Source organism: Pan paniscus, chromosome 2 (assembly GCF_029289425.2).
Source record: "Pan paniscus chromosome 2, NHGRI_mPanPan1-v2.0_pri, whole genome shotgun sequence".
Classification (NCBI taxonomy): Eukaryota; Metazoa; Chordata; class Mammalia; order Primates; family Hominidae; genus Pan; species Pan paniscus.
The window spans coordinates 88,499,721-88,522,381 of record NC_085926.1 but is presented as its reverse complement, the minus strand read 5'-3'; the positions used below and the strand labels follow the sequence as shown (position 1 = coordinate 88,522,381).

General features: G+C 34.7%; 1 protein-coding gene across 7 annotated transcripts in view; it reads right to left on the bottom strand.

Moving 5' to 3' along the window:
• The window catches only part of CSNKA2IP (casein kinase 2 subunit alpha' interacting protein), a 138,277-nt gene extending 118,636 nt beyond the window's left edge, over positions 1-19,641 (bottom strand). For 2 of the 7 annotated variants that reach the window (XM_055110165.1, XM_055110163.1), the window contains exons 1-2: positions 19,392-19,627; positions 14,754-14,887 (exon numbers count right to left, since the gene is read on the bottom strand). The gene's annotated coding sequence lies outside the window, so the exon portion shown is untranslated. Of the gene's footprint in view, positions 1-14,753; positions 15,721-19,391 lie in introns of those variants that run through there. The other 5 variants (XR_008624776.1, XM_034956965.2, XM_055110164.1 and 2 more) reach the window with 5 other exon arrangements.
• Positions 19,642-22,661: the final 3,020 nt, after the last annotated feature.

The following is a 22,661-nucleotide window of genomic DNA, read 5'->3' as shown; positions in this document are numbered from 1 at the left end:
AGTGAAAAATCTCTACAATGAAAATTATAAAACACTGATGGACTGGGAGCAGTGGCTCAAGCATTTTGGGAGGCAGAGGTGGGCAGAACACTTGAGCTTAGGAATTTGAATCTAGCCTGGGCAACATGGTGAAACCCCATCTCTACCAAAAATACAAAAAAAATTAGCTAATTGGGTGGCTGAGGTGGGAGGATCGCTTAATCCTGGGAGGTAGAAGTTGCAGTGAGCCAAGATCATGCCACTGCACTCCAGCCTGGGTGACAGAGCCAGACCCCATCTCAAAAAAAAACCATTGATGAAAGAAATTGAACAGGACACAAAACATAAAAGATATTTTATGTTCATTAATTGGAAGAATCAATATTGTTAAATTGTCCATACTACCCAAAGAAATCTACAGATTCAATGCAATCCTTATCAAAATAACAATGATGTTCTTCACATAAATCAAAAAATAATAATCCTAAAATTTATGTGGAACCACAAAAGACCCAGAATAGTCAAAGCAATCTTGAGCAAAAGGAGCAAAGTTGGAGATCACACTATCTGACTTCAAATAATACTACAAAGCTATAGTAAGCAAAACAGCATTATACTGGCACAAAAGCAGACACAAAATAGAACCCAGCAACACTAATGGCACAGAACCCATGAATAAAATAATGCATTTAAAGTCAACTTATTTTTAGCAAAAGTGCCAAGAACATACACTGCTAAGAAAATTGGATATCCATATGCAAGAGAATGAAACTAAACCCCTATCTCACGTCATATAAAAAAATTGAAATGGATTAAATACTTAAATTTAAAATCAAAAACTGTGAAATCCTAGAAGAAAACATTGGAGAAACATTCCAGGACATTCAGCTGGGCAAAGATTTCTCTTAAAACCTCAAAAACACAGGCAAATAAAGAAAAAATAGATAATGAGATCACAAAAAGCTAAAAAGATTTTGCACAACAAAGGAAACAATTAACAAAATTAAGAGACAACCCACAAAACAGGAGAAAATATTTGCAAACTATTCAACTGACAAAGGATTAATAACCAAAATATAAAATAAACTCAAACAACACACTAGAAAAGTAATTATCAGCATCACCATCATCATCTGATTGAAAAATGAATAAAATACCTGAATAGACATTTCTCAAAAGAGGACATACAAAAGGCCAACAGATATAAGAAAAATGCTCAATACCATTAGTCATCAGAGAAATTCACATCAAAAGCACAATGAAATATTATGTCAGCCCAGTTAAAATGGCCTTTATCAAAAAGACAAAAAATAACGAATGTTGGCGAGGATGTGAAAAAAAAGGGGAACACTCCTACACTGTTGATGTGAATGTAAGTTAGTATAGCCACTAGAGAAAACAGTATGGAGGCTCCTCAAAAAAGTAAAAATAGAACTCTCTTATGATCCAGAAATCTCACTGCTAGGTATATATCCAAAATAAAGGAAGCCAGCATATTGAGATATGTACCCTTGCATTTTTATTACAGCTTTATTTACAATAGTCAAGATATGGAATCAACCTAATTGTTCATTAACAGAAGAATAGATAAAGAAAATGTGGTACAAATACACCATGGAATATTATTCAGCCATAAAAAGAATGAAATACTGTCATTTGCAGCAACATGGATGGAACTAGAGGTCATTATGCTAAGTGAAATAAGCCAGGTAGAGAAAAACAAATATCACATATTCTCACTCATATGTGGGAGCTAAAAAATATTGAATCCATGAAAATAGAGAATAAATGATGGTGGTTACCGAAGGCAGGAAATGGTGGTGGGCAGGCAGGGGTTAAAAAAGGATTAATTAATGGGTACAAAAATACAGTTAGATAGACGAAATAAGTTCTAGTGTTCAGTAGTATGATAGGGAGACTATGGTAAACAATAACTTATTGTATATTTCAAAGTAACTAAAAGAGTGCATTGGAACATTCCTAACATAAAGAAATGACAAATGTTTAAGGTGTTAGATTTCCCAATAACCTTTATTTGATCATTATACATTGTACACTTGCATCAAAATATCACATGTATCCCATATGTATGTACAACTACAATATATCATAAAAATTAAAAATTAAAAAAATTAAACAGCATCAGTTAACTATGGGACAATTTCAAGCAACATAATATACAAATATAAAAAGATTATTTTTGAAACACTCCTCCAACATCAGAAATCACATATTTTTCAAGAGCAAACAGACCATTTGCCCACACAAGACCATAGTCTAGGGCCTAAAACAAGTCGTCATTAATTCAAAGGCATTCTAGTCATAAAAAGTATGTTCTCTAACAACAGTGGAACTAAATTAAAAATCATTGAGAAAGATCCCTGGAAATTCCTCAAATATTTAAATAGTAATAACATACTTCTTAATAATTAATGGGTTAAATGGAAAGAGAAATTAGAAAGTATTTTAACTGAATAAAAACAATTTTGAAACTACATATCAGAAAGCAATATTAATGGGAAAATGTACAGAAGTCTGTACAGGTTCTAGAGGTGTGACCAAAGACATTTAGACCCAGCATTCTCAAGTCTTTCAGTAGGATGTGTCCCTTTGGAATGCAGATTTTTTTTGCTTTGGATACATATGTGGCCAAAAGACCAGAGGAGATCATTTTATAGTGCAGACTCTGGGCAGGAGCTCCATTTGCCTGGGTGTAAGAGAAACACTCAGAACATACATAAGTCTCTCCCATTTCAAAACAAAAAAACTTTCTTCATTCTATGTACCCAATTATCCTCTATTATTTATCCAAACTTTTTGAAATTATAGTCTAAACTCAATCTACTCTACTTCCGCACCACCATCACCCTTTCTCATTTATTTCTTGAAATCTGCCTTTAACTTCCACCAGTCTTAAGTTCTTCCATGCAGATCAACGATAGCTTCCTGATTCTCCAATGACATAAAGACTCTTAAGATAGTATCTTACTTTGCATTGCTGGCATGTTTCACAGGGTTGATCATGCCCTGCTCACATTCTCCCCTACCTTGGCATCCATGATAGCCAAGGTTCTTGGTTCCTATCTTTCTTTTCCTCTCTGCCCTTTTTATTCTCCCCAAGAACACTTTGCTTTATGTAGTAGCCCTTTGAATGTTATCAATACCTAGGCTTCCATTCCTAGCCTTGACATCAAGAGATCTCTCTTTGTGAAGTTACACACATCCTTAGTTTTAATTATGATTAGTATAGTATATGCACACATTTCTTACTTGGAAGACTTTAGTATATCTTTAGAGCTATTTCTGTTTCCAATCTCATGGGGTTTCTTTTCTAATCTCTTTTCCATGCTGCAGCTTTCATGATTTTTCTAAAATGTTCATTTGCTATTAAAACATTTAATACTTCTCTACTACCATCAGGGTAATTACTACTTCCAAGCCATGGTGGACAGGTGAATTTTCTTTCAGTTCTTGCCTACTTTTCCAGCTTCACTTGTCACCACTCACCTGTGTACTATGCATAACATCTCTCACCTAAAATATTCACCCATCCTTCTGCCTACAATGCCTGTTTTACAGTTTAGTAACTACACAGTTTCTCAACCTTTATGCTTCTGTTCAGCATTCCTTAAATTTTGTTGTATGAGTACTACCCATTCTATGCCACATACAGATTTAAAAAATAGTAATAGTAATGGCAACTACCTCTTATTGAGTGCTTATCATGCAGCTCATCTAATTACTACAACCACCCTATGAGATAGATTATAGCACTCTTACCCATATTCTATACTATTGAAAGTGGATTGTATTAGTCTATTTTGTGTTGCCATAAAAGAATACCTAAGGCTGGGTATTTATAAAGAAAAGAAGTTTATTTAGTTCACAGTTCTGCAAGATATGCAAGAAGGGTAGCATCAGCAACTGCTTCTGGTGAGGGCCTCAGGAAACTTCCAGTCATCATGAAAGATGGAGAGCAGGATGTCACATGATGAGAGATGGAGCAAGAGAGAGAGATGGAGGTGTCAGGCCTCTTTAACAATCAGATTTCATGGTAACTGATAGAGCAAGGGTTCACTCATTTCTACAAGGACTGCAACAACCTGTGATGAGGTATCCACCCACATGACCCAAACACCTCCCACACTGGGGATCAAATTTTAACATAAGAGTTGGAGGGGATGAATATCCAAACTATATCACAGGCTTAGAAAGTTTAATGACTTACATACAGCTAAATATACAAAAGTCAAGATTTCAGCTCAAGGCTCTCTGACTCCTAAGCCTGATCTCACCAACTTCTTAAAATTCTTTCCTTAGTCCTTCCATCACATAAAGCATATTTTTATAATAGATATGATTAGAGTGTAATTGAAATACTTCATTATTATCTCTACTTCACTGAATTAAGGGGATCTTGAAAGCAAGGATTTTCTGTCAAGAGAAGCTAAGTTAAGCCCCAATAAAACCCCTAAAATCTCAGTAGTTTAATACTCTCATCCTACTTTTCCAACATTGGCCAGGAGAATAGCTGTGTTTATTGCAGTTGCTCAGAGACTCAGGCTCCCTCTTGACATATGCTTCCATGGCAGGGACGTGAAAGGCCTGAAGAGTCAGGCACAAGCAATTAAATTTTAACAAGCAAGTAACAAATTCATATCTAATGGTAAGGAGATGGACAAATCCAATTTAATAATACCATCCACTTATAAACAGAAAATGAGAATATTGTGAATAGCTCTAATGAGTATCACAAATTTTGGTTTTTTATATTCATTTCCTCTGTGACTTGCACAGTTTTAGTGCAAAGTAGCAGTTGACTCAATAAGTACAAGTTTGTTGAATGAATAAATGAGTGAATGCCTTTCCAGAATCCAGTGATATGTGGGGCTGAAAGACTAGGGTAAGTTGGGGGAGTTGAAGCTAAATCATCTGAATAACTTTCCCTAAAAAAAGAAGTATGATACGCAAAGCAGTATTCATCCAGATAACAAAGGGAAGCATTTCTCAAGAGAGTTTGCCCTTATTTTTTTAGAAAACAAGTATTGTAAGATTTCTTAAGAGAAGCTTGAGGGGAATTTATCCTTAGTCTGAGTTTACTAAGCTGGTAGAATTTATTAGAATTGGCCCTTGGCATGTGTCTCTCAATTTCTGAAGGAAGTTTAGGATAAATTTGTTTTACACCTCAATATCATATTGAGTAAAGAGTAATAAACTGTCAAGAAACCTGACTAATTTGAACTCACCCTGTAAATGCCTATGAAACTTGAGAGGGTTGTTTGCCCTCTTAGTCTCACTATTTCTTCATTTTTAAAATACAATAATTAAGCTGGGTGTGATATCACAAGCCTGTGGTCCCGGCTACTCAAGAAGCTGAGGCAGGAGGATCATTAGAGCCTGGGAGGTTGAGGCCGCAGTGAGCTGTGATCATGCCACTGCACTCCATCCTGGGTGATGGAGCGAGACCCTATCTCAATAATAAATTAATTAATTAATTAATCTATAAAATTATTTTCAGATTCAATATTTCTTTTTTTAATCTTCTGATTTTCTAATTGTGGAGTATAAAATGCTTGTATTGAGCATTAAACAAAAACCTCAAATATATATTTCACATGATCTTGCCATTTTCTTTACTATAATTTATATGACCAAAAATAAGATAAATTTCTTTTTCCCAAAATGACACCTCAAAAAATGAGTTAGTTTACAATCAATTTTTTCAAAGGGTGCATTCTCAATTCCTTTGTCTTGAGTAGCATTTCAGGGATTGAACAAACACATTAGCCCAAAATTGCCTTCACCAATGTGAGTTTTATGTCTGCATGTATTCAGAGAGATAGATAGATAGATAGATGAGAGAGAGAGTTAACATGAACTCACTAACAATAAAACATTTAGTAAAAACTAAAACATTTTTATCATTTTAGTTTACATGACTAAAACAGTAAAAAACTGGAATTACAAAAATTAGCATATATTTAATAGTGATTCCTGGAGTCTGACCACACAATATTCAACTGTTGGCTACTGTGGTAAACAAGATTCCTTTAAAAGCAATATGATAAATGGTTGTATTGTGGAGATTAACAAAAATAATAAACGTTTTAATGCTATGTAAATGGATACTTATGGTTTGGGACAAAATTTCCAGTAACAGCATCACAAAATTATAAATGATGAACTCTGAAAATCTGGTGACTTAAAAGAATGTTTCCTTTGATGAAAAACCAATGTTTCATGGAATATGGAATGTTTTAATATTAAAGTTTCAACATAAATTTGATATGAAAATCTGTGGTATTAAATACATCTTTGTAGCTAAATAAATTGGCTTTCTCATAGGAAAATGGGGAGTTATCTTACATTTAGTGTTGCTTTGTGTTGGACATAAAAGATTTAATAGATCATAATATTTTTTCATGGGAAATGACTGCATATCGTTAAGTGAAATTTTTTATTAGACAGTATACGGTGTGATATCATTCTTGTAAAAATGTCTACCTACACAAAGTTACATCTTGGTAAGATGTTCACCAACATATTGACTATGGTTATCACTAGATAGTGGGATGGGATCAAGGATAACTTTTTTGTTTTGGGCTTTTGCCTCTGTCTGAATTTTCTACAATATATATTATAATAATTTTGAATTTAGGAAAAAAAGAAATTGACATCGTCTTTGAAGCCATGTCTACTTCATACCTCATTATTTGATCTACAAAAACAGATGTATTTATCTAACAAGTTGTCATTCATTTGTAGCAGTCCTCTCTGGTATATTATTTTTAATTTCCATCTCTAGTCTATACTTTTTAATATGAATGAGGTTTTCTCTCTCTGAATTTGTTATTAAAGGATAAGAAAAATTATGTATTTATTATATATGTTCAAGTAATAAAATACATTTAGTGAGGCAAGTGAATCCAGTGATGAGTATTTCTTCATTTTCTAATATTAGAGAATTAACTCAGTTTTAGTCCTTGCCTCATTTCTAATTCATCAGTGTTAAAGGTGCTCTTAGTCCTCAAATGAGAATCCAGAATTCTGTGTTGAGGATTAGCAGGAAAAAGTTTCAAATTACATTGTCTATCTTGCTCTTCTGCCTGACAGAAAATCAAGCTCAGCTCTCTTCTTTGGATCCTAAAAATGTGAGTGTGCATGTCTACTGGGGGTAAGAGTTGGGAAAGTGAAGTACAGTGACCAACAGATCATGGGAGCGTAGAGACTTCTAGCAGCAGCAGCCCTCTATAGTAAAGAAACATACTGACAAGGGCTGTCTGGATATGTCTTCTGTTTTGAAATCTGTAGCTTTACCTTTTCACTCAGTGTCCTTTATGGTTTCTTTATGTTTATTTTGGTTATTTGTTGTAATTTTTCCCTTAAAGATGAAAGGTGAAAGATAGTCTGATATGCTTCTCTTTCAACATCTGGTGTTTACTACAGCTCTGTGAAGCTGTTTTTTTTTTTCATCATCTTTGAATTTAGTGTATTTGTTCCCTTAAGACCAACAATTGCACAGACAGTGCAATAAAATAAGCTTCTCATTTTCCAAATTTTCTCTTCTGCCCCTCTCATCTTTTCGCCCCCTTCCCATCCCAATAAACACAGTCCTAGCGATGAATTCCTCAATGAAGGCATGCTAATTAAGCAACCAGATTATACTTATGGTTGAGCCATTCTACAAAAAAGCTTTCCTTCACAAGGAGATTAAGTCTTCATGAGGGGTTAAAACCAGTTTAGGAAACAATTAAGGTATAAACTAAAACTGAATTGGTAACTCAGAGAAAGGGAAAAATGAAAAAGAAGAAAGCACCATGGAGAATCTGGCCTTTCAAGAAAGGAAATGAGTTTCATGAGAAAGGGACAGTTACCAGAATGTCCTTGGCAGAAGAAAGAGCATGGGGAGAGGGTAAACGTACATGTATTGGGATGGAGTGAACAATTCTGCCTAGAAAAGGCTGTGTTTAGATACTGAAAATGAAGGCACTTGATGAAAGGAAAATCATATTATTCATTTTATTGAGCAGTGGTGACAAGAAGGTGCTTAGGGATTATGGATGATCCTGAAGACCAGAAACAAAAGTGCAGCCTTGTATAATAAACTTGAACTACCAAAGTATTGTAAGAAGTGATGCATCAAATTAAATTGCCATTTTCTGCTCAACATCACTAATCATCAGGGAAATGCAAATTAAAACCACAATGAGATATCACTTTACTCCTGCAAGAATGGCTATAATTTAAAACACACACGCAAAAAAAATAGATGTTGGCATGGATGTGGTGAAAAGGGAACATTTTGACACTTCTGGTCGAAACATAAATTAGTAAACCAGTATGGAAAACAGTATGGAGACTCATTAAAGAGTAAGAGTAAATTTACCATTCAATTCAGCAATCCCACTACTGGGCAACTACCCCCCAAAAAAGAAGTCATTATATGAAAATGATACATGCACACACATGTTTATAGCAGCTCAATTTGCAATTGCAAGAATTATGGAACTAACCTAAATGCCCATCAACCAATGAATGGATAAAGAAAATCCAGTATATATACACCATAGAATATTATTCAGCCATAAAAAAGAATGAAATAATGTCTTTTGCGGAAACTTGGATGGAACTGGAAGCCGTTATTCTAAGTGAAGTAAATCAAGAATGGAAAACCAAATGCCATATGTTCTCACTTATAAGTGGGAGCTAAGCTTTGAAGACACAAAGACATACAGAGCAATATAGTGGACTGTGGAGACTCAGGAGGGCAAGTTGGGAGTGGGGAGAAGGACAAAAGACAACATATTGAGTACAGTGCACACTTCTTGGGTGAGGGGTGCACTAAAATCTCAGAACTCACCACTAAAGAACTCATCCGTGTAACCAAAAACCACCTGCACCCCCAAAACTATTGAAATAAGGCAAAAAATAAAATTATTATTTTTATTAGATTGGCAATGAACTGCAAAAAGAATGGAAAGGGGGAGAGAAACATCAAGAAAACTTGGAAAATCGATGCAGTAATCTGGGTTTGAAGAAATAGAGCCTGGATTAGGGTGGTAATGATAATGAAGCAAAAAGAGTATCTCAATAAAACAATTCAGGAATAAAAATAATAATGGTGACATATTGGGAAAGGGCAGAAAGAAAAAAGCATAAAAGAGTTGGATATATCCACAAGCATAAAAGGACTGTGGTACAAGTCACAGCAATAGAAACATTGAGATGGGGCTCATTTCACAGGATTTGTACTTGTCCATATTCTTCTTACTATTTTTTGATTCTCTAAGTAGCTGACAGCTAGTAAAAAGGACTTTGTTGTACTGACTTGAATGTGATGCCCAAAAAAGGGCTTTTCTGGCCACTTACTGATTAAGAGAGTGTTTACACAAAAGAATACAAAAGGGTTTTCAGGAAACCCTAAAATGGTATTTTCCAATACAGAGAGCTGAATGTTCTCACTACTCTTTAGATATATCTGTTAAGTCAAATGTTAGCTTTTCTGTCTTACTTAGATGACATTTAGATTTATCATATGTTTCACTTAACTTAGAATAAAAAACAAATATACATATTTTCTATAGTGTCTTCTGGATTACCTGTACATCCTCTGAGTTTTGACAGCCCTTTTGAAGTCTAAGTAGAATAGGCAATACACTGTGTTCACTGATACCGTTTTGAAACTGTCTGACCCATTATTACATAAAGATGAGTGTCTCACTTGATAAAGCCTTAGAGTAACACAATTTGTTACACCATAATTAAAGATGGACACATCTGTTCTATTTTAATTCAAACCCCTTTGAACATAATTACATAAAGCTGCAAGAGCAGAAATTCTCAGTCTTAGATATTTACAGTAAAAAAAAATCATTCTGTCTACAGAAACTACATGGTCAAAGGACAATTTGTAAAACGAAGTCAAATAGATGTCTCTCAGTCTGTATCAAAGCATGAAATAAAGCGAAGGCCCCAGATTAAAGTACTGTCCCCATATAAAACCTGTAATTAGTTAAGGAAACCCAGGTGAAAGAAAGTCTTTATAGAAAGTATTAGCATTCCATCTTTGTGGAGAGGTACTATTTCTTTATATTCTCTTAGCCCATAGAGAGATAAAAGAGGAACAAAATACTAAAAATAAAGGGAAAAACAAATACAGGAGATACTCAACATGTATCTCCTGTATTTCAACTTCCTAATAAACTCTGTATTTCAACTTCCTAGTAAATTCTAAATTTTCAGTCACATTAAATGGATAGAAGATATACAAAACAGTAAATCATCTTGAAAAGGTCTTTATATCCAAAATACAGGTATACCTTGGAGACACTGCCTATTTTGTTCCTGACCACTGCAACAAAGCAAATATTACAATAAAGTGAGTCAAAATAATGTTTTGGTTTCTCAGTACATACAAAAATTATGTTTACACTGTAGTCTATTAATTGTGCAATAGCATTATGTCTAGAAAAGTGTACATACTTTCATCTAAAACACTTTATTGCTAAAAAATGCTAACAATCATCTGAGCATTCCATGAATGGGAATGTTTTTGCTGATGGAGGCTCTTGCCTCAATGTGAACGGCTGCTGACTGATCAGGGTAATGGTTGCTGAAGTTTGGGATGACTGGCAATTCCTTAAATAAGGCAAACAGTAACGTTTGTTGCATTGATTTCATGAAAGACTTCTCTGTAGCATGCAGTGTTGTTTGATAGCATTTTACCCACATTAGAACTTCTTCCAAAATTAAAATGAATCCTCTCAAACCCTGCTACTGCTTTATCAACTAAGTTAATGTAATATTCTAAATCCTTCATTGTCCTTTCAGCCATGTTCCTAGCATCTTCACCAGAAGTAGACAAGAAACCACTTTCTTTGCTCATCCATAAGAAGCAACTCCTCACCCATTCAAGTTTTATAATGAAATTGCAGCAATTCAGTCATATCTTCAGGCTCCATTTCTATTCTAGTTTCTTGCTATTTCCACTACGTCTGCAATTACTTCTTCCACTGAAGTCTTGAATTTCTCAATGCGGGTTGGAATCAACTCTTTCCATTTCCTGTTAATAGTGATATCTGACCTCTTTCCATAAATCATGAATGTTCTCAATGACATCTAGAATGATGAATCCTTTCAAAAAGGTTTTTAATTTAACTTTCCTAGACCCACCAGAGAAATCACTATCTATGGCAGCTACAGCCTCACAAAATATATTCCTTAAAAAATAAAATTACTCCTTAATCTATGTGCTGCAGAATGGATGTTGTATAAGCAGGCTTAACAACATTAATCTCCTTGTACAGTTCCATCAGAGCTCCTGAGTGACCAGATGCATTGTTAATAAATGGTAATATTTTCAAACATTTTGAAAATATTGTGAAAAATATCAAAATTTTTTTTCTGAGCTGTAGTTCTCAACATTGAGATTAAAATATTCAATAAATCACCCTGTAAACAGATTGTTGTCATCCAGTTCTTTGTTGTTCCATTTCTAGTGCACAGGAAGAGTAAATTTAGCATAATTATTAAGGGCTCTACAATTTTTGAAATGGTAAAGGAGCCCTGGCTTCACCGAAGGTCACCAGCTGCATTCACCTCTAACAAGAGTCAGCCTGTCCTTTGAAGCTTTGAAGCCAGACATTGACTTCTCCTTTGTAGATATGAAAGCCCTGGATGGATTCTTTTTCCACTATGAAGCTGTTTCATTTACATTGAAAATCTGTTTAGTGTAGCCACATTCATCAGTGATCTTAGCCAGATCTAGAAAACTTGCTGCAGCTTCTGCATTGACACTTGCTGCTTAGCCTTGCACTTTCATGTTATGGAGATGGCTTCTTTCCTTGAATCTTATAACCAACCTCTTCTAGCTTTCAACTTTTCTTCTGCAGCTTCCTCACCTCTTCCAGTCTTCGTAGAATTGAAGAGAGTTAGAAGCCTTGCTCTGGATTTGGCTTTGGCTTGAGGGAATGTTGTGACTGCTTTGATAGTCTATCCAGACCACCAAATTTTTCTCCATATCAGCAATAAGGCTGTTTCACTTTATTATTTGTGTAGTCATTGGAGTATCACTTTTAATTTCCTTCAAGAACCTGTTGTTTGCATTCTCCAGTTGGCTGTTTGCTGCAAGAGGCCTAACTTTCAACCTGCCTCAGCTTTCAACATACCTTTCTCTCTAAACTTAATCATTTTTAGTTTTTTATTTAAAGTGAGAGACGTGCAGCTCTTCCTTTCATTTGAACACTTTAGAGGTCATTGTAGGGTTATTAAATGACCTTATTTCAACAATATTCTGTCTTGGGGAATAGGGAGATCTAAAGAAAAAGAGAGAGACGGGGGAATGGCCAGTTGATGGAGAAGTCAAGAACACATACAACATTTATCTAGCTCACTGTCTTATGTGAGTGCAGTTTGTGGCATCCCAAAACAATTATAACAGTAACATCAAAGAGGCCTAATCACACATCACCAGGACATATAATAATAATGGAAAAGTTTGAAATGTTGTGAGAATTACCAAAGTGCCACACAGTGGCATGAAGTGAGCATGTGCTGACGAAAAAATGGCACTGATAGACTTCTCAATGCTGAGTTGCCACAAACCTTCAATTTATAAAAATGTAATATCTGTGAAGGTCAGTAAAGCAAAGCACAATAAACGAGGTATGCCTGTAATTTTTAGATTAATAATAATCAAATGTATAATTAAAGAAAGCAGAGGTAAAGGAAACCCTGTGATTTTAGAATGAATTCTGAGAATTTAATAACATGAATTAAGTGGCAAGCCATGTACACAAATATCCCTGAAATGTAGGTTGTTCATCTGTTTTATTTAAGTTTCCATATCCTGAAGATGGCTTAATGAGGGGATGCAATCAGGATTAGCTAAGCAGTGAGAACTTGGAGAGATCAGGGTGGCAGTTAGATTTATATAAATATTTGCAGAGACTGGGAAGAGCAGATGCTCATATAATCCAGACAATGTGTGTGCACTTGATTTTAAAATAAAAAACAGTTGAAAGCCAAAATATAATTAATCAGAGGAAATGCTTTAATCAACATCTTCCAAATCCTTAAGCACTGCTGAAAAGATTAAAGAAACATAAAAGAAATTAAAACATGATATTCAAAAGGAAACCAGAACTAGTCTATTTCTGGCATTTTTCTTTTATTTCAGATGTGGGATGGAGTACACAATTAATTTGCATTTTCAATTGCTGTCAACTAGTGAAATTTCCTGGGTGTTTAAGGTACTAAATAAATTACCTAAGACTTACTGTATAATTTACAATGTGGTAGTGATATCTGTCCCTTTATTATTAGTTTATTACAAGAAATATGTACACTTGCCCTTATTTCCTGTAGTTCTAAACAGAGATCTTTCCAATGGAATGAGAGACAGCAAATTTAAATGACTGTCAGTTTTATATTAATAGGTTAACTACATAGACTTTTAAAAAGTTGCATATCAAGAAAGAAATTGGTACATCAAATCCATATAGTTATCCAATTTCTATCATGTAAACTCAAAATAAGAGCAATTAGCTTTGAACTCTGTCTGGGGCTCAGTTCTTCTAAAGTCAATAGCTCTTGCTATTATTTCTGTTGTTTTCTCCCAATATTTGATGAGCTTCTCAATATGAACCTGTAGTTATTACTAAAGTTCAGAGAATAACAATATAAATGGAAAATTTTAAAACAATATATGGAGGAAATAAAAGACACATGCCTTCATTGCAAGTCTCAAAAAATATAAACATTTAAAGCTCAAAGCATTCATTTTTTTCTAAAAAGAAAATTTTGTTGGTAATGGAAACGACCACATATGTCTCGCCAGAGTATTATTAACAGTTTGTAAAAGGAAAGTGAGCCTCTACAGATAGTTAACAGCTTGCTACTCTGTTAATTTCAAGAATATCTTTAAGTAGAATGGGAGCCTGTTTGCAATTTCTGGCAGAAATCTTATCAGCATCTACTAAAATTCTACCACAAAGTTTTTAGCACTAAAATCTTTGAAAGTTTATTCCTGCAAAAACATTGTGGAAATATTCTTATTTAAATGATAGGTGTCAGAATTTCTCATTATGTGCCATCCTATAAATAAATCTTAATAGTAGGGAAAACTCTTTGAATAACCTAGATGATTTATTGTGAAATATTGATTGAAAAATAAAAGCAGCTATGTGGCATTTTTTTGTGTTCTACCATAATCAAGTTAACTTTGAAGAGCACATTGCACTAATTTGCTTATATATTAACTGTTTGATATTTTCTGCTAATAAGAGAAACAAATCTGGATTTAAATGAATGAAAGACATACAGATTTTTGTGTCAGTCTCCCAATGACTTTCGTTTAGTGATTTATGTGCAATGGCCCTTTGATCCCCATATCACTAACCTTATGTACTTCATTTATAATAAGTTTACTATTATTAAAATAATTTACATTTTATTATCAGAAAATAATTCTGAAAAGTAGCCCTGTTTGATTCCTATACCAATGTCATTCTTTATCAAACGGCATTGTGTTACTCAAATTAGTGACTTTCACATAACAAGATAACTAATGACTCATAACCACGCCTAGTAATAATGCTGAATAAGAATATGGCCATTTCTGTCAACAGACTCACTGGAGTGATAAGGAGCAAAGACTAGTCATAAGAATGCTCCCTTGTTTCTGTCTCCTTTTTCTCAGTTCTTATCACTGTACTGCAAAAAGGGACATAGTGTTTAATTATTATGGTTGTTGAATACCATTATCACCATCTTACCAAGCTCATCACTTGTCAAAAGGAAATGAAAAATTAAGTTCTGTTGGCGACTCTGAGACAGGGACACAATATCTGGAGATCTGAACATCATCTCTGCCGTTATGTTGCTTTGTACTCTTCTCCTTGGGCCATTTCTGCAAGATGAAGGGGTTGGTTAAGGGATACGCACTCCAAGGCACTTGTGTTCTGGGCATTGTCAGCAGCAACCCATGGCGTAAATGTAACCATATATGAAAATGGCTCATGAATCTGGAAATATGCTGTCCTGGATTATGTCTCCCACCCTTAGGTGGCTATTTAAGTGTAAGAATTAAGAAATTAATAGTAAATATTTAAAATTCAGTTTCTCAGTAATACAAGCCAAATAGCAAGTGCTCATAGCCCCATGTGGCTATTGGCTACCAAGAAAAGAGAAAATTCTACATAAGTAACTATGCTATGTGTATTATTTTCTGGAAGCAGAGGTAATACACACCAAAATTATCAACCTACAAAAGTATTAATTTGTTTCCAAGGAGTAATGGAGGTGGTAGAGTCATGTATATACAGTTTTGCATTTTGGGTTTTTTTTTTTAACCTTGCTCAGATCCTTTTATTTTTTTTTCTGACAATAGAGACATGTGCAAATCCCTTGCTTTCTTTTTGACAAAAAAAGTTCTGAGTATTGCCAAAAGAAAACTTCAGCTGAATTACATTTAAAGGAGTTTAATTGACCAATAAATGATCCGTTAATCGGGCAGACCTCAGAATCACAACAGATTCAAGAGAGACACCAGCAACAGCCACATGGTGGAAGAAGATTTATGGACAGCAAAAGGAAAGTGACCTACAGAAAATGGAAGTGAGACACAGAAACAGATGGATTGGTTACAGCTCAGCATTTGCCTTATTTGAACATGGTTCAAACAGCTGGCTACATTTCATTGGCCAAAACTCAGTGATTGGCACAGGTGTGGGCCATGATAGGTTTACACCCCGACTTGTTATAATTCACGATGTACAGAAAAGCTTTTAGGCCAAACTTAATATGTAAGGAGGTAGCTTTAGGCTAACTTTGATGTAACAGAATATAAAAGTTCCTGAATTCTGAAGCATTTCTTAATAATCATACCGAACTCTGAAGGCATATACCTATACAATATTGTAGCAAAGATTTGTTTTGAATATTATTTACTATACCAGACTACTTGCTAACACTAAAAAAAGACATACACACATACAAATAAAAACCATCAAACAAAAACACTTAAAAAAATTTATACTAGTATATATGTCAGCAATCTGGGAATGATCCGTTTCATGACTTAGATTTAATAATAACTATTGACATTTAATTTTCTATAATCCTCTGCTTATCAAGAGACAAAACACTAAGTAAAAACACATCAATATATGAGTGATTATAGACCATCACCATTGTTTTCAAACATACCAAAATGTATACATTCAAATACATTTTGACTTTCTCAACTAGTTACTTTTCAGAAAAATGAATTCCCTTCAGATTCTCCAAAAGTTTATTTTAAATAGCATTAATGTTATCAGATATTAATACTTCAGGAGCATAATTTTGTGTCTGAAAATAGTTCAAGGTCATCTAAAGCCAAATCTGGATCATAATTCCGGATACAATCAAAGTGACACTAAAAGTAGTAAGACTTTTTTTTTTTCCTGTGGGAATAATAATGAGATAGCATTTATTGAGTATCCATGAACTATCAAGAAATGTTTACTGTTTAACATAATTATTCTTGTCTTCATCATTATTTTCCATCTTACAGATGAGGAAACAGCTGCTCACAGAAGTCTCATAACTTACCTAAAGTTACATGTCAGGCACATTTTAGAACAAGAATTCATACACAGAAATATCTAGCTAGTCTAAATCTAGGATGCTAAGGTAAATTCTCAATGAGACATTTTAAAATTCACTTCTTGTTTATAATCATTTTTACCTTTACAATTTCTATTATAAAAATGCACATATTAATAATGATTCAGGTCAATATTGATTGAACATTTTATGATTTTGGTTTTTGAAAGAAAATAGCCCCGAACCCAATTATTCCTCCAGATATATCTTGATTATTTTTTATATAGAATAGCAATAAAACCCTAAAATGAAAATAAAAGTCTTCAAATACTTATAAATTCAATTATTTTGTAACATTTTCATATTATTTCACATAAAAACTTGAATTTTAATTGAAAAGTAAATATGCATTTGCATAAATTTGAAACGTGGAAAAAATATGAAGCATAATTTGGATGCATATGTTTTAGTATGTTTACAAAAGACTAACAAAATTTGACATAAAATAATATTTGTTCAGTCTGGAACACAAACATTGATTCTAATGTATTTGTTTATGAAGTTGGAATACAGCTTTAAAATATGACTTAGAATGGTTATCTCACATGCAGTTCAGTAAGACAAAGGCTCATATAAATATCATGTACCATTGAACACTATCAATTAAGTATGTAAACCCAAGATAAAGCTGTTCAGGTGGCATACCAGACTAAGTGGAATTATTACAGACAGTTTGTATCAATTAAGAAAGTTCAAGCAGTTATTTAAATACTTGAGGCTATTCATTAGCCCTTAAAGCTCAAAGAAATCACCAAAGTGTAATTATATCCAGCCTAGTGATTGGCACTTAAGTTTATAAGAGGTTAAGAAAGCCCCACAGGTCATGATTGAACAAATAGCTCCCGATCACAGCACCAGTGATATCTTAGAAGAACACAATGACAGGGGAGAGATCTTGGTACTAAAGAATACGCAGTTTCTGAAAAGTGAGGAATTTTAATTAACTATTATTTGAGAAACTTACCAGTGAATTAGCATAAAATACATCATTACGAATAATTCAGTTCATCTCTAACACCGTGTACATAAACTACAGGCAATTTTTAAAAAATTTTAAGTGCTATAAATCCTAAATTCAATCACAGAAGCAGTGTTAACAAGTACATTCCTTCTTGGAGGTTTCCTTTCTCTAGATGTGTCTTAACCAATTTAATCATGCTCCTAAATACTACCTCATGGCAGGCAATTAAGACTCTGTAAGACTCAGAATATACACCTCTGTACCCATTTCTTTTGAAAAAAGGAAAGAAAATTACTTAGCTATAAGCATACTCTCAACGAGTCATAATCACAATGACTCTAAACATTTTAAACCCAAGCTCTTTCTTGGTACGTATAGAAAATATTTTATCCAGGAAGTTTAAAGTCATTCCGTGTCCTTGCAAATAGGCAACTGTACATCCAGTTCTTAAGGACCAATGCATATCTAAAAACATTAGCTTTACAATTTTAGATAGGTAGAAAATTGTGAATGGAGACAGTTATAATAATGACCCAGAAGAACAACAAAGAAAAGAAAACAAAAACTACTTCAATAGGTCTTAAAAAGGTGTCTCTCCACTTGACACAACCATAAGTTCTCACCCCCATAATTGCTGCTCTGGTTAACATTTTTTCACACAAAAATTATATGGTTTGCCAATGTTCAAAGATTTACAAAGAGTACTTATTAAATCTATGCTGAAAATAATTTAACTTTCAATGATTCCGAATTTTCTTCAGAATTCTTTTCCTGTCCCAAGTGTCATCATTACATACATACACCAGTTATCACTGAACAATCTTGTAGTTACAGAATGCATTGGAAATGGACTTTTCCTGTACATACCTTAAAATATATGTGAGTGCTGGGTATAAAGCTTAAAGAAAAGAAATCAACATATCAAAGAGGTATCTGCACTCCCATGTTTATTACAGCACTACTCACAATAGCCAAGGTATGGAAACAACCTATGTGTTCATCAGTGGACAAATAGATCAAGAAAATGTGGCACATATACACAATGGAATGTTATTCAGCCATAAAAAGGAATGAAGTCATGTCGTTTGCAACATGGATAGAACTGGAGGACATTATGTTAAGTGAAATTAGTCAGGCACAGAAAGATATTATCACACAAATATGGGAGCTAAAAAAAAAATGAACTCATGAAGATGGAGTGGAATGATGGTTACCAGAGGCTGGGAAGGGTAATGGGAACTGGGGGATAAAGTGAGGATTGCTAATGGGTACGAAAATGCAGTCAATAGAAGAAATAAGATCTAGTGTTCTATAGCACAATAGAATGACTACAGTTAACACTAATTTAATGTGTATTTTTAAATAATTGAAAGAGTGGAATTAGAATGTTCTAAAATAATAATAATGGTTTGAGATGATGGCTACCCCAATTACCCTGGTTTGAACATTACACATTGTATGCCTGTATCTAAACATCACATGTACCACATACATACAGGCAACTATTATGTACCCATAATAATATATTTTAAAAATTAAATTAAAAAAATAAATAAAACATAACTGGGAATAAATCTGCTTTTAGTTTATTTAAGGCCACCTCTTAATAGCAGATATTTGAACAAAAGTTTATTCACTGACATTTTTTAGATGCTGGGTTTACAGGTTAACAAGACTTCAGCGTATACTGAAAAAAATAGCCCACCAATTTGCTCATACATACATATGCACACATAAGCTTATACAACACAAAAGGACTTTAGCACACTCTTGTACAGAAGCAGCCATGTAGCCAGGAACTCACCACCATACTCTAGCTGCTGAAATGTCCTTCTCATCCCCATAGCTGTAGTGATTCCTGGGTCTTCATTTAATTTTCACTGGTGAGGAAACAAATGTCTAGAGTCTCCATTAATCCATTGCCTTGATCCTGGATGACATGAAAGCCTTAATAGTCTACCCTCACTGCTGGAAGATGAGGGTGTGGAGTGTGAACAAGAGGCTCTGTTTCCACTCCCATCCTGAGGCCCACTTCATAATGGGAGATGTGTTCCAGAATCTTGGGTTGGAAATTAGAATAAGTTTCACCATAGAAATAAAAATCTGAAGACCTGAAACTTCCCAGATAATCAGTAATACAATTCAGCTACTTTATACAATTTTATGAACTAACCAGAATAAACTACTTCATATAATAAAAATATTATTAGAAAAATGCATTCTGAGCTTTTTAAAACTAAAAAAATAGTTTTTGAAATAGATCCTATTCACTGTTTAAAGAATGTTCACAAATTAAAATCACAAAAGAACAAATCAGTTACTACTCTCCAAAATGATAAAATTTTACATAATTTTTAATAGACATACTTTTCAAATATTACCTTAAAAAATGTCCAAGCTGTAAATAGTAAAGGCTAGGAAGCAAAGGACTTTGCGCAATATATAGGGGAAATGATAATTCAAATTACATATTTTTGTGTACAATTTTTTTATTCTAGTTCAACTGGCTGTTTTATCTTTTCTTCTACAGACCTGATAAACTGGGTAATTCTCCCTTTTTATCCTGTATTTTCACTTTTGTCTTGCTGTTTACTGGATTATGCTAATTAGCATGCTAACAAAACAAAATCTTCTCTTGATCCTACTCTCTACATTGACTAGTACTCCATTTCATTTCTCCCTATGAAAAGTAAAACTCTTTGAGTTGCCTTTACTTACTATTTCCAATTTTTTTTCTCATTTTCTCCTAAACTCACTGCAACCAAGCTTTAAGCCACTCCACCAAAACTGTTCCTGCTGCAATTATTATTTACTTCTGCATTGCTCAATCCAATGGTCAGTGTTCTGCCCTTGGTCCAATAGCAGCATTTGACACTTTTGATCATTCTCTCCTTTTAGATACATTTTCCAGGACACCTCCCATTCTTGGTCTTTCTTTTCTCTCTGATCACGTCTATGTAATTGCTCAGTTCTTCTTCTCTATCTCCTCCCTTAGTGATCTTACCTCGTTCCACGACTTATGTTAGCACTTTAAAGACATTATTCCAAAATCTTCGGGTGTCTATGGTTTCTAATTAGAAGTCAGTGTCTTTGTGAATCATTGTTTCCCTGTAGGTAATGAGTCACTTTTCTCTTGCTGCTTTCAAGAATTTCTCTTTACCTTTGGTTTTCAAAAGTTTGACTATAATGTGATCAGGCATAATTTGGGTTATGTTTACCTTGATCTGCGTTTGCTTAGGTCTTTGAATCTGTAATATTGAGTCTTTCACCAAATCAGAGAAATGTTCAGCCATTTTTATTTCAACTAATTTTTCTGGCTCATTCTCTTTCTGCTCTTCTGGACTCCAATTACAGTTGTGTTGGAACTTTTAATGTTAGATTCTTAAATTTCTGTTCAAATTTCTGAATCTTTATTTTCTAGCTTTCCCAGATTGGATAATTTCTTTTGATCTTTCTTAAAGTACACTGACTCTTTCCTATTTATCTCCATGCTACTGTTCAGCCTACCCATTGAATTCTTTAATTCAGATGCTGTGTTTCTTAGTTATAGAAATTTCATTTGATTCTTTTTTATGTTTTCTGTTTTTCTGTTGAGAATTTCTGTATATTCATCCATTATAGGCATCTTTAGTTTTCCTCATTGAGCACTGATATGGTTTAGCTCCAAATCTCACCTTGAGTTGTAATAATCCCCACATGTTGTGGGAGGGACCCAAGGGAGGTAACTGAATCATAAGGGTGGGTTTTTCTTGTGCTCTTCTTGTAATAGTAAATAAGTCTTACGAGATCGGGTGGTTTTATAAAGGGGAGTTCCCCTGCACATACTTTCTTGTCTACTGCCATGCAAGATGTGACTTCACTTTGTGGAAGCGACTTTAGAACTGGGTAGCAGGAAGAAGTTGGAACAGTTTGGAGGGCTCAGAAGAAGATAGAAAAATGTGGGAAAGTTTGGAACTTCCTAAAGACTTGTTGAATGGCTTTGACAAAAGTGCTGATAGTGATATGGAACTTGTTGGGAACTGGAGCAAAGGAGACTCTTGCTGTGCTTTAGCAAAGACTGGTGGCATTTTGCCCCTGCCCTAGAGATATATGGAACTTTGAACTTGAGAGAGATAATTTGGGGTATCTGGCAGGAGAAATTTTTAATCAGCAACATTCAAGAGGAAGCAGAACATAGAAGTTTGGAAAATTTGCAGCCTGATGATATGACAGAAAAAAAAAGCATTTTCTGAGGAGAAATTTAAGCTGGCTGCAGAAATTTGCATAAGTAATGAGGAGTGCAGTGTTAATCACCAAGACAATGAGGAAAATGTCTCCAGGGCACATCAGAGACCTTCATAGCAGACCCTCCCATCACAGGCCTGGAGGCCTAGGAGGAAAAAATAATTTCCTGAGGTTGGGTCCAAGGCCCCCCCACTGGCTGCCCTGCTGTATGCAGCCTACGGACTTGGTGCTCTGTGTCCCAACTGCTCCAGTAATGGCTAGAAATGGCCAAGGCACAGCTCAGGCCATGGCTTCAGAGGGTGCAAGCCCCAAATCTTGGCAGTTCCACATGGTGTTGAGCCTGCAGGTGCACAGAAGTCAAGAATTGAGGTTTGGGAACCTCCACCTAGATTTCAAAGGATGTATGGAAATGCCTGGATGTCCAGGCAGAGGTGTGCTGCAGGGACAGAGCCCCCATGGAGAACCTCTGCTAGTGCAGTGCAGAAGGGAAATGTGGTGGGGCACAGCCCAGTGGAGGTATGAGAAGAAAGCCACCATCCTCCAGACCCCAGAATGATAGATCCACCAACAGCTTGCACTGGGGGCTTGGAAAAGCAACAGACACTCAATGCCAGCCCAAGAAAGCAGCAAGGAGGGAAGCTGTACCCTGCAAAGCCACAGTGGCAGAGCTGACCAAGCCATGGGAGCCCACGTCTCACATCAGCGTGACCTAGATATGAGACATGGAGTCACAGGAGATCATTTTGGAGCTTTAAGATTTGACTGTCCTGCCGGATTTCAGACTTGCATGGGGCCTGTAGCCCCTTCATTTTCGCTAATTTCTCCCATTGGGAACAGCTGTATTTTCTCA